The sequence below is a fragment of the Diadema antillarum genome, unplaced genomic scaffold, assembly GCF_040938485.1.
Source record: "Diadema antillarum isolate AM-2024a unplaced genomic scaffold, OU_Dant_1.0 scf00000155, whole genome shotgun sequence".
Lineage (NCBI taxonomy): Eukaryota > Metazoa > Echinodermata > Echinoidea > Diadematoida > Diadematidae > Diadema > Diadema antillarum.
The window spans coordinates 568,842-575,381 of record NW_027271044.1 but is presented as its reverse complement, the minus strand read 5'-3'; positions in this window follow the sequence as shown (position 1 = coordinate 575,381).

Genomic DNA, 6,540 nt, shown 5'->3' with positions numbered 1-6,540 from the left:
CTCGCAAAGAAAAATACGGTTCAATACATGTTGCATGGGGAATTATACTGAAAATTGCATGTTTAGCTTGGTTACTTTGTTTTGTCGTGGATGATTCCCTCTTATATATATATTTTTTTTTTGGGGGGGGGGGGAGTGGGGTGGATGTTTTGGGTTTATGTTTTGTTTTCGTTGCTCTTTTGCAGGGGTAGTTGAGAAGTATAAGTATATAGTCTTTGATAAATTGCTGGCACTGTTTTAATACTTGCAGTTCCTATCTGAGTTCAGTATGATAACCTCATACATGTACTTGTATTCGTAGCATATTTTGATCTCTTCGATCAAATCAAAAGAGGGCAACATAACTTCTACTTTCAACGCGATTTTGCCGCTTTCTAACAACTTTATATACTGTATTTCTAGTATTATATGTATGTATATGTATATATATATATATATATATATATATATATATATATATTATATAAATATATGTTAAACTGTGCCCTCTAAAGACAAACAATAGCAAAACTTTCTGTACAGCACACCCACGCACACGCACGCAACACACACACACAGACACGCGCGCGCGCGCGCACACACACACACACACACACACATAATTATTATCTGGAGATCCAATGGTATGTTGATTCGCCAATAAAAAATGAGGGGAGCACACTGCTAAAACAAGAGGGCAACGAATGAACGCTAAGTGCATATCAAACGAGGCTGCCCTGTAGATGCTCAAAAACATCTGCGCATATAAGTGTCTGTTTCCCGCGACGCTGGTCGCTTCTCGAACGTTCTCGTCGTCTCCGAAGACAAACGGAAACAAAAATGCAGCTAACGAAACGACTTACAAGACACCGTTATATTTAGGCGCAACCTCTTCAACTTCGTTCTTACGCACGATTTAATCAATCGCGTTTCCTCCTCTCGTATTTAGCATTATACGATTTGTACTCTCAGACAGAGTAAGAAAAAAGACAGAAAAGAAAAATAAGGAGCAGAATGACGTCCACATGAATGCTTGAAGTCTGATATATAGCTCGCGTACAACTTTTACGCTCTGCTGGAATTCTGTAAAACGCAAGTTTGCCATCCATCTCTCTTATTTTATTCTTTTTCACAACTTTTGCCTGCCGGATTGGACGAACGAACATGGTAAGTGCAATCATTAGTTTTATAAATTTATTTCAATTTCTCTGCAGTGCTGTAAACTTATGTCACTAGACACTCATTTTTAGTCATTGACGTTTTGAATACATTGTAGAGGATTTTTTTTTTCTTCAAAGTTTATGATATTCTTATAGTACCTGACAGACAAAATTTAATGCTGGGAAATAAAAATGTGTAATTAGGGAAGTGAGAGTTTAAAAAAAAAAATGTAGACCTATACTGCTGGCACGTGTTCGTGTATATAACAACTTTAAAAAAAATCATTTCCATTCCCTTATTACTACTAAATTAGTTGGACGTTATTTGCATTGAGGATTTAATATATACCTCTATAGCGTTTTCACATCAGCCAGATGTTTCGAAATAGCGCGCTATTTTCTGACTTGGGAAATTAACCCGATCACGAAATAGCGCGCTATTTGATAATGTGAATACAAATTAGCGCGCTGATTGATCGAGAAATTTTCTCGAGTCTAACTCAAGTCGGGAAATTTCCGAAAGCAGGATAATTAATGCGAACTAGCGCGCTATTTGATAATGTTCGGGCTGATGTGAATAGGAAGTGCAATAGCGCGCTAATTAGCGATCGCGAAAAATATCTCGAGCTTGGATTTTTATCGGGCTGATGTGAAAACGCCTAGTTATACTTCCATCCACATTATCCTATATAATAGTGTAATAAACTCGTGACCTAGTGTATTAATGATAATTATATTGATCACATTCATAATGTAGGCCCAATAGGCGTTTTCACATCAACCCGATGTTTCGAAATAGCGCGCTATTTTCTGACTTGGGAAATTAACCCGATCACGAAATATAGCGCGCTAATTGATCGAAAAAATTTCTCGAGTCCAACTCCGGAAATTTCCGAAATAGCAGGGTAATTATGCGAACTAGCGCGCTATTTGATAATGTTCGGGCTGATGTGAATAGGAAATGAAATAGCGCGCTAATTTGCGATCGCGAAAAATATCTCGAGCCTAGATTTTAATCGGGCTGATGTGAAAACGCCTAATGCGTAATGTTGCCTTCAACAGTCAACACATTCATCATCATCACGCATGTTTTATACAATATCGGGTTTTCTCGGCCGGCCAATTTCATACTTTTGTCATTCAAGTTCCTATACCAAGCATTCAATTTCATGCATTCCACGTTCGCAGCACTGAATCAGCAAATTCAAAATCTGGTCATTCGAATTCACTATCTGAGCATCCAAATTCAATATCGGAGCATTCAAATTCACTATCGGAGCATTCAAATTTAAGAGAGGAGCACGCATTTCAGCAATGAGCATTCAAATTCATCTCAAGCTGCATGGCGACGGAATCTCGTCGCTCATTCAAATTCGTGGATAGGCAACCATATTCCAAATAAGTGTATTCAATTTAAAAGAAGTCCCGAACTTAGTTAGTTTGGGGCGGTTTATGTCTGTCTTTGTCATTTAGCTTTGAATATATTGGGATTTATGATGAAGATTATTTATTTTGCGGTATATGCCCACCTGTTAATTATGAACTTGCTTGCATATAGTGTAATTATGATTGCATAAAGGTTCTACATTGTTCTGTGTTTATGGTGTATTCTTTGTTTTTTCATCTCAAAGAATTCTAAATTGTAAGGTCCAATCAGTAGTGCAACCAAACAACACAACGACAATCTAATCATATTCCTTGATGATACTGCGCATGCTGACATCGCCACAACACTAACCACACAATGACAATTCAAAGACAAGCTAACACACAGTGATCTCACATAGTCCAGCAAAAGTAAGCCACTAAGATAGCAATAAACAACAAACAAGACGTGTGCAATGTTCATGTTATCAGTTTCAATGTAGTCGATTTTTCCCCCAGAAGGTGTCAATCAACCTTCCCTGATGTTATGCTCACCTGTAGGCCTATACAGTGCCTAATGTGCCTGTATATTCTTATCGTGAATTAAGCCCGAGTTCAAAATTTAGAATGAACAGGTGGACGTATACCGCAAAATAATAATCTTCGTCGTAATGTCATGGCTTGTGTCAAAATGTGGCAAAGGATAGAAAAAATGACATCAGTTTTGATTTGGTGATCCAAAAAGACATGGGTATCAAACAAATTTACCTTTACCATTGCATGCACATCTTCATAATAAAAACAGAGTCCAGACACAATCTAATAGATATCGTTAGTACCAAGGTATAGGCCTACATGTATTTATGACTATTGATAGCGAGGATGTTGCTGTTGCTTTTGTATGTGTGTACTGTGTGTGTGTGTGTGTGTGTGTGTGTGGAGAGGAACAGATAAAAATATATTTAATGATAAGTTTGTTCACGTTCTTGTAATTTCACTGTGTATAGCAATCATTTTGGAGTACACTTGAACGTATGTACAATATGTCCCTCCCCTCCACCCCCCAAAAAATACATTGGCAACTTTTAAAATGATTAAACATTCTGAATATGCTATTTCAGGGAATGAAACAATAACTTCTTGTATACCTATATTTTGCAGAACACCCCATTCAATCTAGTTTAGCGGTCATAATCAATGACCACAGAGAAATGTGGATCGTTGTAAAGCATGGGCCTGTTTCTTCCAAGTTCAGCACTTGGATGCTCTTGGAACTGTGAACAAAAAAAAAAAAAAAAAAAAAAAAAACTTGGAGGAAAGGGATTCCTGACATGCTCTGCAAAGATCCTCATTTCTCTTTGACCACTGAAGCCAATCGGATGAGGTTTTCTGTAAGATGTGGGTAATAAGTAATACTTTCACACCCTAAAACTTTATTTGGATTGATTTTCTATTTTTAAAGTTATCGTTGCGGAGGGCCCCGTTGTATTTTTTTTGGGGGGGTAGGGGGAGGACATGCGGTATATATTATGGTATAGAGCATGCATGCTCTTCAGTGAAAGCAGAGTTGGCCCTATACACAAGAGTTATTACACTCTTGAGAACGGCCTTAACTTTTCCAGAGCCGCTGGCTATATCTTGTTCGAAAAATTAATAGTCATTAGATTTGATACTCATTTGATTATAATAGATTGATGACTCCCCTCAGTAAATGGATTGCAAAACTATTTCATTATCTAAACCCCTTGTATACTATTAAAATACCACAGTTCTCAAGAATATTGACAGCAAATCCTCAGGATTATTTTTCTTTTTTAACGAAAATGGATAAGTCAGCATTTATGATCATGTGACAACAATTTCCTTTGCCGAAAAATTCGTAATAATCGTAAGAGAAGGCGAAGTTTCTCAACACTCCTTGTAAACGTTGTACATTTGGTATTTGATATACTATCTTTCTTGATGTGATGATTAATATTTTCATGTCCTTATTAATCTCCCATTGACCTATGGAAGAACACATAATCTTCAAAATGCTCTGTTTGTTTCTGTTTGTTTTCATATAGAATATTAGAGAAAACCGTGTGTCCTTCGCAAGTGTGGTGTTGAAATGGCATAGAGTTAACAATGATGTGGGGTGGGGGTGGTTGGAGTGCTATGTTAACGACCAAACATATTAAATGATGTATTTATGCAATACAGTATATCTAAAGTCTAAAGAGAGAGCTGTGAGTTGAAAGCATCAACTCCTCAAGCAGCTATATACATGTACTATGAATCATGATAGCTACCTCGTATCTCCTTTCCGTATATACAAATATATGAAATTTTGAAATGTCATCGTCTTCTTATCCATTTCCCCATTTTGATGGAAATTTTATGATTTGGTTCAGACGAATCTATCCTATAAATTCAATAGAGTTGATTTGCATAGATGGCGAGGAACTGTATTAGCCTGCACGTTTCCCTCATGCAGTGGTATGTATAGGCCTACGACGCATGGCATTGCGAAGCAATTCTGCGGACGAAGGACGATGTACATACTTTGAAATATGCATGTCTGTGCCATTTAATCAGGGACGCTGAGCTATTGTCGTAGAAAAGTAGAAAAGTATAATAGTACTCCATTGTGTTAAAGTTTCAACGTGAATAGTTTTGTGTATCAGTGAGTCTTTTTCAAGCCTTCTTCCAGGATATATGGAAAAGCATGCCTTAATTGATTTGATTAATGTACAATGTTTCATTTAGCTGTAATGTCAAACACACACATACAAACACATGTGCACACACACACACACACACACACACACAGACACACAAACGTAAGTCCGTCATGCGCTCATTGTATCCACTGAACAGCAAGCGTACTTTTCCAATAATTCATTAGCTTTGTGGAAAGCTTTTTAATTCCAGCGTCAAGAACACCAATCCATATCAAACAAATAGAATTATAAAATTTTCATTATAATCGTACAGATGCTGCGTGAGGTAGGTATGGATCAGTGGCGTAGCAGGATTTAATCGGGGTGGGGAAGGGGAGGTGCGGGAGGAGGAGCATATTTTGGCACGTTTTATCGACTTGAAACAGTCCCCCTGGTTTAAAGGAAACGAAAACCCAAAGAGAAAGGTGGATTGAGTGAAAGCAGCAACATTAGAAGAACATATCAGTGAAAGTTTGAGGAAAATCAGACAATCGATGAAAAAGTTATGAATTTCAAAGTTTTGGTGTTGGAACCGCTGGATGAATTAGAGTTCATGAGGTCATGTGTGGACAACAATGTTATAAAGAAAATCTAAAGGGAAGTCCCCCCCCCCCCCCCATCCCCCCCCCCCAAAAAAAGATTTTTCATGAAAATTACACATTCCATAAACTTGATACTAACACAAGAGTAGTAATTATTCCTCCTGCTTTCTGAAAGCGGTTAGTCAAATGCTCTTTTATTATCTTAGAAAAGTGAAAGCTTGTTGAATTTTCTTTATGATTATTTCATTCATAATTGTTGTCCATACATGATGTCATAAACTCAAGCAGTCTCCTCATCCAGCGGTTCCACCACCAAAACTTTAAAAAGTCATAACTTTTGCATCGATTGTCCGATTTTTCCAAACTTTGACTAATATTATGTTGCTGCATGCTTTAACTCAATCCACGTTTCTCTCTGGGCTTTGGTTTTCTTTAGCTTCTTAAGTGAAGTAGCAGTACAACCTATAAAGATCATAATATCAATGCCCACAAGGATATCATTTAACTGAATATCTGATATTCATTCTTCCAATGAATATCATGAACATTAAATGGAAAAAGTGTGAACACGAGTTCCCATTAATTGGTGGTGATTTCATGTAACAAGGGGGGGGGGGTAGGGCGGGGGCATGGAAGACGAAACCTTTTTAAAAAGGAAAATATCAACAGAAGAAGCATGTATTCGAGTAGTACGGCCACAAGCAGGATCTTTTCTTCTTTTTTTTTGGGGGGGGGGGAGGGAAATTTGACTTGGATTAGAAACTTAAAGTTACTCTGGATACTGAGCAGAAA